This window comes from Hetaerina americana, unplaced genomic scaffold (genome assembly GCF_022747635.1).
Source record: "Hetaerina americana unplaced genomic scaffold, ioHetAmer1.1.p SCAF_1, whole genome shotgun sequence".
Taxonomy (NCBI): Eukaryota; Metazoa; Arthropoda; class Insecta; order Odonata; family Calopterygidae; genus Hetaerina; species Hetaerina americana.
Window position 1 is genome coordinate 73,927,156 of NW_027286069.1, and position 15,113 is coordinate 73,942,268.

Here is a 15,113-nt window from a genome sequence, read left to right on the forward strand (position 1 = left end):
TTTCACGTAAATATAGATATTCTCTGCCATCGGAAAACATTCACAGAATTGAATTTAATTACCCATAATCTGACAAATGATGATACCGCGTAGACTTTCTTTGAGTGTCATTCATGAAGCAGTGATCAGTATCTTTCAATTAGCATCCCGGCCGGCGAGTTGCTTTTCTCAGTATTTGAAAAATTTACATTTTCTGACCTTGAAGTGTTGAAGCTGACTTTTTCACTTGTTTTCACATGCCAGGAGCTTTTGCGTCCATTTCGCCAATTTCCGAAAAATTAAGACCAGAACATACTGCAACAAGTAATTCCATGAATTTATATGTAAATTACATAACCATAATTGACGGCTACGGGGTGATATATAGTACTCGGGAGACGACCAGGAAATCGTAGGAGTAGGCATCATACTATACTCACGAAGAAATGGGCAGGGAAAATAATATCGTGCTGGCAATATGATGAAAGGATATTGATGATAAAGTTAGAGGCATAAGCTACGGGTACAGTCATAGTAGAGGTGTATATGCCGACGTCCAGCCATTCAAATGAGGAAATAGAGGAAGTATACGAACAACTGCAAGAGGTTCTATGAACTGTAAAAAGGAAGAAAAACCTCATAGTAATGGGTGATTGGAACGCTGTGGTCGGCGAGGGTCGAGAGGGAAGTAGCGTGGGATACTTCGGATTGGGAAAACGAAACCCCGCGGGAGAGACACTGATAAGTGTAGAATTCTGCAACGAGAAAAACATGGTAGTGACAAATACCATCTTCGATCAACATCCGAGAAGAAGATACACATAGAAGACGCCTGGAGACAAAGCACGATAACAAATTGACTACATCCTTGTCAGGAAGAGATACAAGAGCCAAGTTAAGAAGTGTAAGAGCTACCCCGGCGCAGATATAAATAGCGATCACAACCTGGTGATCATGGACAGCTGACATTAAATAAGATGAAGAAAGAGGCACAACAACCCAGATGGAACACTAAGATACTGGAAGAAAAGAGCGAAAGAGAAAAATTCACCATGGCCATCGAAAGGGAAACAGAAGGAAATAATGAAAATACCAGCCTTGACGGTCGATGGAAAGAAATGAAGAATATAATGACCAAAGCTGCAAATGAGCTCCTTGTGAGTAAGGCGGAAATATCTAAGAAGCCATGGATAACAGCTCAAATAAGAAGTCTCGTAGACGAAAGAAGAAAATAAAAGAATCCTAGAAATGAGAGTGAAGAAGACCTTTATAAACAGTTGCGGAACCAGATCATACGAGAGTCCAAGAAGGCAAAGGAAAAATGGATTGAAAGCTGCAGCGAGGAAACTAATGAAAACGTGAAAGAGGGAAATAGCGTGATGGCTAATAAACTAGTGAAGAGGCAATTCGGAGAGAGAAAAACAAAATCGCAAAACATCCAAGCCGCTAATGGAAAAATACTAATAGATGATGACGACATTGGGAATAGATGGAAAAAATACATTGCTGTACTCTATCAAGTTCCCAAACCACTAGAATATGGCTTCATTAAAGATGAAAGCATGATAGTTAAAGATGATTGGGGTCCGCAGATATTAAGAAGCGAATTCGAGAGAGTCGTGGCAGACCTGAGAAACAACAAGGCACCAGGAGTTGAAAAAATAAACGGAGAAATAATCAAGGTACTCGGGGTCAAGGCGAAGGATGCCGTCTATGAAATAATCAAAAATAGCTACGACAGCGGAAAGATACCAGCAAACTTCGAGAAAAGTATAATGATGGCATTACCGAAGAAACCGAAAACAGATAGATGCGAAGAACGCAGAACATTGAGCCTGGGGACTCAAGCATGAAAAATCCTAGCTTGGATAATTAGCCGAAGAATAGTAGGAAGGATAGAAGGAAACCTCTCAAAAAATCGATTCGGATTTAGGAAAAACCAAGGAGCAAGAGAGGCAATTCTTAGCTTGGGAGTTCTGTCCGAAAAAATGAGACACGTAAATAAGCCATTATACGTGGAATTCGTGGACTTGGAGAAGGCCTTCGACAACGTCGAATGGAACAAGATGTTCAAAATACTATTAGCGCTTGGATTGTGCTAAAACGACCGAAGAATTATCCATAACCTCTACAAGAATCAGGTTACAACAATGCAAACGAAAATGGAAGGAGAATATCAGCCAAAATAAACAAAGGAATAAGAAAAGGATGCAACCTCTCGCCAGCAATATTCAACGTATACCTGGATGAGACAACAAAAGAAACTCAGGAATTAGGCATCAAAGGAGTCAAGGCAAATGGAAAAGAAATCAACATACTATGGTTTGCAGATGACATCGCAGTAGTGGCGGAAACGCGAGAGGACCTGCAGGCAACTCTAAGTGCTATGGATTCAGTACTGGGGGAATATAATATAAACATAAATAAGAAGAAAACTAAAATCCTGGTGTGTGGAGGAGAGAAGCTGAATGCATATATCCCAATTCGAGGGGTGAAACTAGAGCAAGTGGAATCCTTCATCTACCTGGGCAGCAGCATATCATGGGATGGAAGAAGTTCGACCGACATCAAGTGAAGGATAGCCCAAGCTAAGACCGCATTCATGAAGAAGAGGCAGTTGCTATGTTCAAAGAACCTAAGGCTGAAAACAAGGAAGAAATTCGTCAAGATTTTCGTGTGCAGCATGGCGCTCTATGGTTCCGAGACTTGGAACATTGGAAAAGTGGACCAGCGAAGAATAGAAGCCTTTGAAACATAGTGTAGGAGGAGAATGCTGAATAAAATGAACAGACAAAGTAAGGAACGAGGATGTATAAAGCTGAGCAGAAGAGGATAGGACCATATTGAGAACTGCACGGCAAAGAAGAAATTTATGGATTGGACACACATTGAGGCACAATGTGTTGATAAGGAATATATTAGAAGGGAATATTCCACGAGGGAAACCAAGAGGCATGCACATAGGACAAATTAATAAGGACGTAAAACAGAGGAGGTATCAAGGATTGAGGGAATTGATATTAAGTAGAGTAGATTGGAGGGCTGCAGTAAACCAGACCTAGGATTGAAATACTGATAATGATACACAAATGTTTCCTGTGAAGAATTGGTTGTCCTTGCTATTCTGCAAATACCATTGAAGTGCGTAACGTTGGAAGGCTGTCGGTCAGTCAACCCCGTTGGGAGGGAAAACGGGCGGAATCACTGTATGAAAGAGTAAATTGATAGTGTGTTAAAGTGATGGATCATGGTTCCTTGGAATTCTTGCGTTTAAGATGGCTTCCACGTAGACTAGTATTTGGATCGCATGGTTAATCCATGTAGAAGAGTATTAATTATTTGATGACTTGAACTATGAAGGTTGAAAACTGTACCGCTCAGTAAACATATACTAGGCCTTAATGTAATTCTTTTCTTCACTACACCGAAAGTATTAGTTCTCACGCGAATCTCTTCCCGAGATTTGTCTTATACCATGGCATTAGCTAATCGGTAAAAGTTGAAGTAGTCTTAAATACCATATATTATTCTGTCAGTTGGAGCCACAGTGTGTCTTAGCTTATTTTCATCAAGTTTAAGCCATAAATGTGACAGTCGATTGATTTATCACTGATTTATAGTTGAAGCGTATCTTTCTCACTGGAATTATCTGGCAGGTAAGTATGAATGTTACGTAGGTTAAATGTTATTTTGAAGTTGAAGCAATTCCTTGAGGTTGTTTTCCAGGTCTCGCTGAACATCCTGTTAATAATTCGTGTTATTGAATGTACAGATTGTTACCTTGGCTGTCTTGGCGAATGTTTCTGGAACTGCGATCGCCTACCATTTACGACAAACGTATTGCGTTTTCTATTATAGTTGGTTTCAGAAACCTCTTGGTTTGCCTGTTTATCTCATTGCTATCGATTCGGACCGAGTGGAGGAAAGTTAACCGGCCGCAGAGCTAAGGCGAATGGACTGGCAAAACTATGTACGGAAAGCCGCCACTTTCGTTAAATAGTGCTGCGGAGAAACACAAACTCTTACGGTGCTGAGGATGGGAAGCATTCATCGCTGCACGAAGATTCCATTCAGACTCAAATTTATGGCATGGATTCTGTCATCCCCGGAAGACGAAAATACTTCAAAGAAAATTTAACCCAACATAGAATCGAAAACAGGACCACAACGAGAAGTTCTATATCTGCATCCACACAATACCCTGCAAGCCGCCGCAAGGGCGTGTAGCGGGGAGTGTTCGGTCACCACCCGTAAAATAGAATAAAACCACATGCAAAACAAAATCATGTTACCTCTACAGAAATATTAGTTTTTTCATGCACTCAACAAACCTTAATCATACGAAAGAAAGTGCTTACATGCAACAATGTTTGATATCAGGATACTTACATTCAAATCGTGCCGTAGGACTGTTAAAAAGATGGGTCTACATGCCTATTAAATTAGAAGAATGACATGCAAGAAAAAACATTCAAGATATCGACCAATGTATACGACACCTATTCTAATTATCTCCCACGCGATTTCTGTCATGCTTATTATTATGATCTCTAATGGTTCGAGGACAAAACGACATTTTAAATTTATCCGTTCTACAATAAATCTCCCTGATTTTACGTTGGTGATTTCATCTACCATAGTAAGTGGGGACCTCTGTAATATGTCCTCAACATCCTCTGATAAGTAACCTGCCTCAAATGTACGCAGTAAAATTAACCTGTATTTAAGCTTACGGTCAACTAGTGGCCCCATCCTAATTCTTCCAAATGTGTCGTGACACTGCTACCTTGTTCATAACAATTAATGACAAACCTAGCTGCTCTTCGTTGCACTCGATCTCGTTCCAGAATTAACCCTGCCTCATGAGGATCCCATACACTTGCAGCGTACTCAAGATGGGGCCTACCTAACGTGAAATTACAAAGCTCCTTGACCCTTTCACGACAATTTCCAATAAATTCTTTTTATGAATCCTAACTTTTTATTAGCTATTCTGCAAATTTCACGTATGTTTTACCCAGGGCATATCCGTAGTTACAGTTACATCCAAGTATTTTACCGATTACACGTGTGTAATTTTTGGCTCCCTGTATAGAGTAAATGTTTTCAAGTGAAGTACTTTTCCTCCAAAAATTTATGGAAACACATTTATTCAAATTTAATTCTAGCTGCCTTGTCTTGCAACACTTTTGGATTGTATTTCGGTCTTTAGCTGATGATACTGATCTTCGCCGCGCATTTCCCTGTATATTACGTCATCGTCAGCAAATAGACGAACTTTGCTGGAAACCTGAGATCTGATGTTATTAATGTATTAAAGGAACAATAGCGAACCAATAACACTTCCTTGTGGGACACCCGATGTTACGCTTACTGTGTCTAATGATACCCCGTCTATTATGACCCTTTGTTCGCGGCCTTTTAAAAAGTTATTAATCCAATCTATTTCACATTTATCAGTCCCATAGCTTTCCAACTTTTGGAGTAACTTTTTATGAGGAACTTTGTCAGATGCCTTTTTAAAATCTAGAAATATAGCATCGACCTGAAGGTTATTTTCTCACAAGGAGAAAATATTATGAATGACAAGTGTCAGTTGGGTCTCGCAAGATCTACTCTTTCGTAAACCGTGTTGGTTTTTTGTAGGTAAATTACTAGAATCGAGATATTTTATGATTGAACTTACAATTATGTGCTCTAAAATTTTGCATGAGGTGGATGTGAGAGAGATTGTTCGGTAATTACTCGGATCTTCTCTGTCGCCTTTTTTTAAATGTGGAAGGGACATTGGCTATTTTCCAGTTTTTGGGTGCAAAGCGATAATTTAGGGATCTATTAATTATTATCTCCAAGAAAGAAACTACTTCTGAGGCCATCTTTTTTTATACGCGGGCAGAGATTTAATCAGGGCCTGGTGATTTGTTTGGAATGATGTTTTTAAGTTGACGTTCGATTCCAAGAAAAGATATTACAATTTCAAGCATGGATTCATGGGAGCGATCGGGTAGGGACTCAGATTGTTCCTGTGAATGATCATTTAAAACGCTTTCAAAATAGTGGTTTAATATTTTAGCTTTTTCTAAAGTGATGTTAAGTTTTTGCTCGTTGTTATTTGGGGATAGCTTTGTCGACTTGTTTCCCTAAACCTCCCGTACTTATGACCAAAACGCTTTTGGATCATCGCCCAAATATTCAACCAATCTTTTATTTTTAAATTCTATTAACGCCTGGCGGCATTTTTTTCTTGCTAGCGATTTGGCTGGTTTATAGTTATGTATTATTTCATTTTGTTTATTTTTAGAGTCTTCCTTTTGTGATCTCCTCATTTTTTAATACCATGCTCTTTAGTATATTTAAATGCTTTACGTACTTCCATGTTGTACCATCTAGGTTTCCTCCTGCCACTTTTAAATTTACCAGGCATGTGCAAGTGTTTTTCTATTGTAGCCCGTGGGACGTCGAGAAAAGTACTTCACAAACTCTCAATGTCTCTGTTTCTACTACTTTCCTTAAATGTACCATAAGACTGCTGTAGTTCACGCCTTAATCCTTCGTAATCGGCCCGGTCAAGCAAGTAAATGTTTCTTGTGGGTTTGTGATATTCCATAGTTATCAAGTTAATTTCAACTAGCACTATTCTGTGATCACTAAGTCCATCAAGTTTGGCAGTATTTAGAACGACTTCGGACACATTTGTGGCTACTGGATCAAGTATATTGTTTCCTCTGGTAGGTGCTAGCCAGCCAATTCTTTAAACCAGTCGGTTTAACGAATGTGATGTGAAAACACGAAGCAATGACTCGCATGACTCTTTGTCCTTACCTCCTGCTATGAAACTATAGTTTTTCCACTCTATGAATGGAAAATTGAAATCCCCCTCCAATTATAATTTTACTATTGTGTAAATGGGGATTCAAAGAAGCGGCCTGTCTTTCTAGTTCTAAAATTGATGTTTCTCCGAAATCGTGGGGTCTGTAGCATGCACAGATGTAGAATTCTTTTTCGCCGAGGGCTTTTTTATGGTATACCAAACACTTTCTATGCTACTACTTATTAGGGAAAGACTCTCTTCTGCTTTTGTGAATATCTTTAACAAATATTGACACTCCCACCCCAATCCTATTTTTTCTGTCCCTTCTGTAAATTCTGAACCACTAAGAAAAATCTCCTCGTCTACAATGCCTTGCGATAACCAATACTCAGTTCCTATAATCATATCGGCTTCGTTATCTCTAATTATACGGTAGAATTCGGCTCTTTTGTTTTTCAAAATTCGGCAGTTGATTGTCAGTACGTGTTACGTAATGGGAAATGAGAAAAAAGTTATAGGAAATGAGAATGTCGAGCCCATTTGACGAATGGAATCTTTTTTCCCGTCGGCGATCGCAGCGGCAGGAAACATCCTGCATGAACAAGTACCAATTTTCACATAGAATCTAAAGACGATAATAAGTCAAATCTAACACGAATATTTAATTTCCGTTTACAATCAGTTTTCCTTCTTCCTTGTATATTACAAGGAAGAGGGCTCTTCTAAAATACCATTTAATATTAGTTTGTGCAGTTTCCGGAGATGATTCTTCTATTTCCTTGCCCTCCATTTTTGCCGTATATTTTTAGAACTCCTTCCTGAGAGCGATAACGGTTCCTTCCGTTGCACATGTAACACCCCGGTGACTGAATAACACGACCAACACTTGGTTTCCTGATTTATATCAGTTTCTTTCTCACAGAGTCCTGCTTAGCGTGTTTGTTCACTCAATGTTACGTAAACTTCATTTCGAAAATTCGTCGTATCTAGGATTTAATTTGAAAATTATCAAAAAATATATTTGCGTGGATTCATAAACGTTGAATCCGGGACAAAGTATTAGTTTTCTAAGTTCCCGGTCAATTTTAGAGAATTTATGTCAAATGTTGCTATATATCTATCTTTCAATTGGAGACATTGGTCAGCGGGATTTCTGAGCATGCAACTCCCGAGAAGGCAAGAATAACTTTTTGTAGAATTAGTGACATTATTTCGGACATTCACGACCTGACAGCCTCGAATTGTGTATTGGAAGGAGCCATTGTACATTCGAATAAATGCAATACTATTTCGTGTTTAGCGGAGACGTCGCAATCCTCTCCGTATTGGTGCGCTTGGTTATCGGACCCACACGGCGACCGCCATCCGAAAGAACTCGTGCGTTCTTGCAAAAGAGAATTTGGAGTATATTGTGTGCAGCGGAGAAGTTGCACTATAATACACTGTCAGTCATGCGTGGTAGCATGTGAGACGGCTGTATAGTCGTTTATATACTATAGAGTATATAGCAATACTACAGCATACCTTTAGAGTTGGCACTGAACCTCCCCCATTGCTTGTTATTGTTTTAGACAGAGTAAAAAAAAACATTCCTTGTCGCCATTAATTTATCAGCAGTTTTATTATTTGTACCCCATCAGTGAATGGTGAAATGTGGGGAGTGGAATTCGAGCAGATGAACCTTCAGGGCTACCCGCGTGAACTTCATCTACTGAAAACAGATTTATATAGAGAATTTTTATGAAAGATACTTGCACCACTCTCTCTAAGTACTGACTTTGGTGATTGCTAAAGCAACATACTAATATTAATCTAGAAATGATTAGCTAAAAGTGGAAATCATAATTTAAATGTTGGCAAATTTGCGATGAAAATTATTTAGATTTAGAGCCTACATAATTATTATCTGTTGCTTTGAGGAGCAAAAAAAGCCTGAAAATCTGATGATTTTCTCTTTTTTACGTAAATATCTGTTATTTGTACGATTCACGGTGGTTTGCCCTTCCTATTTCGCTTTCAGCTTATAATACCACATAAGGTAAACTTTAATTGGAAAATCAAAATAATGCCTTATGATGACGTCCTCACTTTTTGAGCGTAAATTAATTTCCTGGAAACGAACCGTATCATGATGTCTAATTTTGTGTATGAGATTGATAAAACGTTATATATAGAATATAATTGCCAAATTTAATGTTTCCTTCCGGTGTGGTTTCAAGGATATAGATTATCATATAGCTACGGACGGTCAAAAAACCGAAACCGTCAGTAAATCATTATGTACAAATAAGCCTTACTTTAGAAAATGAAAAAAAGATGCCTCTCACGGGAATATCATTTAAAATTGGTCTTGAAAGTATCGGGCATTGCATTTTTTTACTGCAACTTCGGGAGATACCACGTACGTAGATGTAGTTGCCTATGTCTGAAATTGTAATTTCTTCTCTTGGAATCGAACGCCAACTTAAAGCCATCAGTCCAAACGAATGGTTAGGCCCTGATCAAATCCCTGCTCGCGTATACAAAGCGATGGCCTCAGCGGTAGCTCCTTTCTTGGAAATAATAATTAACAAATCCTTAAATGATCGTGCAGTGCCCAAAGACTGGAAAATAGCCAATGTCCCTTCCGCATTTAAAAAAAGGCGACAGAGATGATCCGAGTAATTACCGACCAATCTCTCTCACATCCACCTCATGCAAAATTTTAGAGCACATAATTGTAAGTTCAATCATAAAATATCTCGATTCTATGAATTTACTCACAAAAAACCAACACGGTTTACGAAAGGGTAGATCTTGCGAGACCCAACTGACACTTTTCATTCATAATATTTTGTTGTCGTGAGAAAATAACCTTCAAGGCGATGCTATATTTCTATATTTTATAAATGGTGGTAAAAGAAGCGGTAACCGAGCACTCCCCTCCACACGCCCTTGCGGCGGTTGTGCAGTAGATGTAGTGGTAAGTTTTCGGATATGAAGGAAAAAAATAGCTCGCATGAAATAACCATCTTTTTCATTTTTCATTAGTTTTCCTCACCCGGTCCTCGTGTGGGTGTACTAAAGGAGACTGAGTAATTACGCAGGTTAGGGTTTCTTAAAATAAATTACGTTCTTAATCTCATACCGCTTGATAAATTTTTGGCGTAAGTGCATTGGCCCCAGGCAAGTGTATGGCGCCAGGTGCATGCATTTCCGTTGTTTTCATTCCTTAAAATACATGGGTGGAGGATGAATAGAAATTAGAATAGTCTCTAAGATTTTAATATCACTTGCAAAACCACTAAAATGCTTCCTTATGTGTATGCATGGCGTTGTACTCGCTATTAGGTGCTGACCTGGGGTCGACTGCTGACCAAAAATTACCCCTCCACGAACGTAGCCCGGGGTTAGCCAATGTCCATGTATTCTCACTGCGAGAACTCTCGGTCCCTCCTCCATTCCGCTCCCCTCGTCCCAGTGGCGCCACCCTCCCGACTCCCCCAATTCCATCTCACAGTGACGTGTTCATTTTATGCTGAATTCTGCAGCATGGCGATTCGCATTCTCATGTGAGTCAGCGTGGCTCTCAATCCGACCCCGGTTCTCTCCTCCGAGGCCACTGCCTTCTCAAAATCCGAATTGGAATGTTTACGTTCTAGCACTTAGTAGTCGATAATATCTCTAGTATGAAGTAACTAATGGATATTGGCCACGAAAAATTCTATTTCCCATTCTCTCTGGCTCGGGTTTCTATCCTGAACCTCCCATCCGGACTTATTTTTACCTCATATTTTTGTGGTCTTCGTATCAGTTCCCATTCACGAGCACATTCGCGTTCTCAACTGTCAACAGTTTATTTCAGCAAATTATGTCGCTATAATGAACTATTTAGGGTCATATAATACCACGAATCTCGTTGTCCGTTGATCCCTTACTCCTACGTATTTAAATGCTCATTGGACAACCGATGAAAATTTTGATTTATTACCTTTAAACAATGACCGTTGAAGTAATTTATTGCTAAGTGCTATTTACCAAAAAGTTTAAGTGACTATTTATATTGCAAAAATTAATATAATTTCTAGTGGGTGATTTCCGTTCTCGTTTATTTTTTTATAGGCTAGGGTCTGTTTTTTTGGAGAAGGTAGAATTTTCTCTTCGGAATATTGCCTTAAAGTACGGCGAGTAAATACTCTTAATGTAAACTAGAACAGTTGACCGTGAGGGCTTTTCCGCTGGATTGTTATCAAAGCATTACCTGCGTCGTTAAGGGTTTGCTAACAGTCAAGCGGATGAACAAACAATATCCGTAAGCATGTATACAAACCCGTACGTTTTCCGTCAACTTCTCTTTCCACGCCTACTCTCGTCTCCTTCCGCCCCCTTATTATTGCGGACCGTAATCCCTGCGCATGCGTATGACACAAGCGTCGATAAGACATCTTGCTTTATAGGCGTTTTTTTTTCTTTGTAGTCATTATCAATGACAATTCTTTATCATGGCAACATTTAACTTTGAATGGCTAGCAAGACTTCGACGGGAAAAACTTCTAAATTTGAATATATGTGAATATGATGATATTAAAATCTAATTAATTCAAGTTAGGAAATGTAGCGCTTATTTCTGCCTTCAGTTTTCCTCTGTAGCGGGGAAATTCATGAAATTATAAAGAAAATTAGCAAACGGTTTTTAGCGAAGCTTACTCCAAGGGCTTTAAAATTTCCTCGCTAGGTGGCTCTGCAGGCTGACGCAACCGGTGGCATTTTAATTTAGGCTCTGTACGTCAAATTTGTATGTAAATTCGTGTAATTACTACGTAGAATATAACTCTGTAATTGTTTCTATGTACTAACATCTCAGAATATAACAAAATATTAAAATAATGCAGATAGGTGTTGATATTTGCATACCGTCACGATGTGTTAAGAAGCTGAGTATATACTGTATTTCGTAATTCCAAAAATTTAATTAAAAAGGGTGCTTGTCGCTTGTATGACGCGCGGGTCTTTCGGGGCCTGTGGGGTATGGCTATCAAGACATACTCAGCACGTAATTTTTGAAAAGTGGAGCTGTTGGCTGCCAATACGCACCGGCGCTCCCTTATATCTTAGCAGAGGTGTTCCTTGGAATTCTGTAATGAGCGAATTAAGCATTTATGGTAGGGTTTCGATTACTCTGTAGAATGTTCGGGTGAGTGTGCCATAGAAGCAACCATTATTGGTCGCAAGAGGGCTATTTTGTTCTTGTTATATGCCAACGATTTATGTCCTAATCGAGTAAGAAAATGAAAATACGCGCATGTCTCTTGTGTATAGGCGTTTTATTTTAAGCAACGGGTTATTGAATCGTTAATAATTATGCTTCCCCTTTTTTTGGCCTCTTTTTAAAAATTCTTGGGACTACCAGTTTTTCGTCGCGATCGTGGACGACCAAGGACAGGCACTCTTTTATGGTTCGGAAATTTTCGCTGCTTCGGGAAATCTGAATTATTTTTCCGTCGTTTGGTGCACTGAACGTCCAGAATGGTTGATTTTCTGTGAGATTTTTCGGTACGTGATTTTCTGAGACTTAGTTACAATTCAAAAACTGTGTGCGGCATCGGATGACGTTAACCGACTTATCCTCTTGCATAAGCTGTACATGTTTAGCGTGATATAACGAAGTTCCGCGTTCCTACCCCCATCCCTAAGAAAAGTATCATGGAGTTAGTTTGAGCAGGTCGTTTCTTTCGATCCATCAACCACCCTCTTCTCCTCCCACCGACGACGCCCGAAACTCATCCGCCGTAGTTTCCTCGCCCCACTTCGCCCGCCCTCGCCCAACCCTTCCAGCCCTCTTCCGCACTCCGTCGACCCAAGACGCTCCTCCCCCCACGCACACAAACCTTCCCGATGTCGTTGCCCGTCAATTGTCTCGAAGCGGAGATAAAAGTGTTGTGACAGATGAAGGAGCGATTTCCAGCGGCCGAGGGGGAGGTGTTGGAATTGGGAGTTCGTGTGTGGGATGGGATGGAGATGAAGGGATCAGTTTGATAGGGGCTGGAGGAGGTTCTGTCATCGGCCGATAGAGAAAGGAAAAGTTGGCGGAACGGACGTAGATATAGCTTGCATATCAGTCGTTACAATACGAGAAAGTAAGTTCTCGTCGCAGAAATCGCAAAAAAAAGGTGTGGCACACGAAGAGAGGCATTCACATGGTTCTTTTTAATCCTTGTGCCCAGGGATTAATAAAAAATAAGTTTTGATCCTCTCCGCTAGGCTAAAATGATAGTCGTCTCCATAACACCTACCTTTATAGTTTACGATGCGATCCACTCGGAAATTGAATATTCAATTCCGATGTTCAATTTTTCAAAACTATAATTTAGATCCTATCCATAATTCCATTCGTAGTGGTATCGATTCGATGTGGTCGACTTGTGATGAGCTCCATTTCAATATCATGCCGATTCCCTGGAATAATTGCACTAACCTTTCGGTTTGCGATGCCCTTCCGATATCCTCACCTCCTCTCGAGTCAATGATGAACGATTTATTTCGATTCACATCCCCCACCTAACGCGATTAGAATCGATTCACTGGCAATGAATTTTGGTAGTAAGGTCTTTAAGAATGGATCGATGCATGTGACGCAAATCGAATCGATATGTGCCCTTGATTGTTCGTACATAGTGCGGAGAGGTCTTGAAAAGCGACATCCCCTTTGCGTGACGGGGTAAAAACACCGTTTGGCTCGATGATTAACCGGAAAAAACAAAGCCGAGCCATTTGCAGCCCACTTCTGTTACGTTCTCCGCCCAGTTCGCCACGGTATCAGGCTCGCGCGAGTAGGGGTTTACGTACTGCAGTGGGTCGCAATAATTGCATCCTATGTTTATCAGAGAGAGTTAGTCTTGAGTGTTTTTGAATGGCAGTGACATCTTGACGCTTCTTCTTCTATGTATCTGAGTAATGGTAGCAGGGGGAGACTTTGATAGTTCCGCCTGCCTACCAAGCGACATCTTACCTTACAGACGCGTTCTCGAAAATGTCGTTCTGTCGCGCAAGCCGCACCGAAACTCTTCGTGGAAATACAGTATTCGGGCAGCTCGGTGTTGGGGAAGACGTCCTACATATCATAAGAATTTTAAAAATGAAAGCTTCTAAATTCACGTTATTTGTTATTATTATTATTAACTTCCATTTCCTACATCTACACAATACCCCGCAATCCGTCGCAAGGAAGTGTGGCAATGAGTAGTAGGTCATCAGCCTTCTTGAATTCTACATATTCCCTCTATATCCCCATGCACCTGGCACCCTGCGATTCAACAAAAACCGCGTGGAAAGGGGGGGACCGAACACCATTCATGTAACATGACTACACATTACGGAGGGCATGGCAGAGGAAGGGGAAAGGGAAAAACATTTAGTAAAACTCAATCAAATAGCATGCAAATATGCATACATGCCGGAGGAAGACTCAATTCAAAGCAAGATTAATTCACCTAATAAATTAGTTCCTACTGTGCCTTGGGTGAATAATTGACCCTGTACTAATTCTTTCATTTGATTTCATTTTAAATCTGTAAATGAGGCTCTCATTATTTTTTTTATTATTACCTCTACTGACTATTTAAAGTTTATTTATCGATTACAATTCATTTTTAAAATATTTGAATTGTCATCATTCTTCGTTGCTTAAAGGTATTTGGTTCTTTTTCTAAATCAGTTCATAGTTCAGGTGTGTGAAATGTTTTTGTTTAGAGTAAAGGAGACCTCGGTCATAAATGATTGGCCCCTCCTAGCGTAAAACCATTGCTTTAGTCTTGAAATTCAATATGAGTAATGGCATAGTACTGTCCATTTTTTTCACATTAAGTCTCATCGAATAATTTAACTAGTTCGTTACTTTGCGATTGCTCCTCTTTTCCTCATTTTTCCTTATGACGTTCGTTTCTGTGTAATTGTTTTTCAAATCACAGTTTTATTTGAGTGTTTTCATTGCTTCGGTGTTAGTTTGCAGCAGTAGCGGTACGCGGAGCGTCTCTTTTCTAAGACATTCCTAGAATTGTGGAAGGAATAGCGTGAATCAGGCACACTCACAGTGACAGATCAGGATTAACGAGGACCTATTGAGTTTACTTAGGCGTTAGTAATTTTTTCAAAGAATAAGGTGTCGTCTGTGAACAGGAGACGTAATAACGACGGATCTGAATGAGTGAAAATGTGTCGTCATCGCGTCTAGATCAATGGTATTTTTTTATGCTTTATATGCAATTTATTAATTATGGAATTGCATCTTTTTAATGCGCTTAAATTTTGTGTATAAAGTTTTTTTTACATTAACGGTTATAAAGTT

At 39.7% G+C, this 15,113-nt stretch overlaps 1 protein-coding gene and 1 non-coding gene across 2 annotated transcripts in view; both read left to right on the forward strand.

Annotated features, from left to right (window-relative positions):
* Window positions 1-15,113, forward strand: part of LOC139693345 (receptor-type guanylate cyclase Gyc76C-like) — an 80,269-nt gene that overhangs the window by 16,990 nt on the left and 48,166 nt on the right. The window lies entirely within an intron of this gene.
* Window positions 11,744-11,873, forward strand: LOC139697666 (U11 spliceosomal RNA). Its single transcript, XR_011702811.1, has one exon. It is a non-coding gene; the product is annotated as a U11 spliceosomal RNA (small nuclear RNA).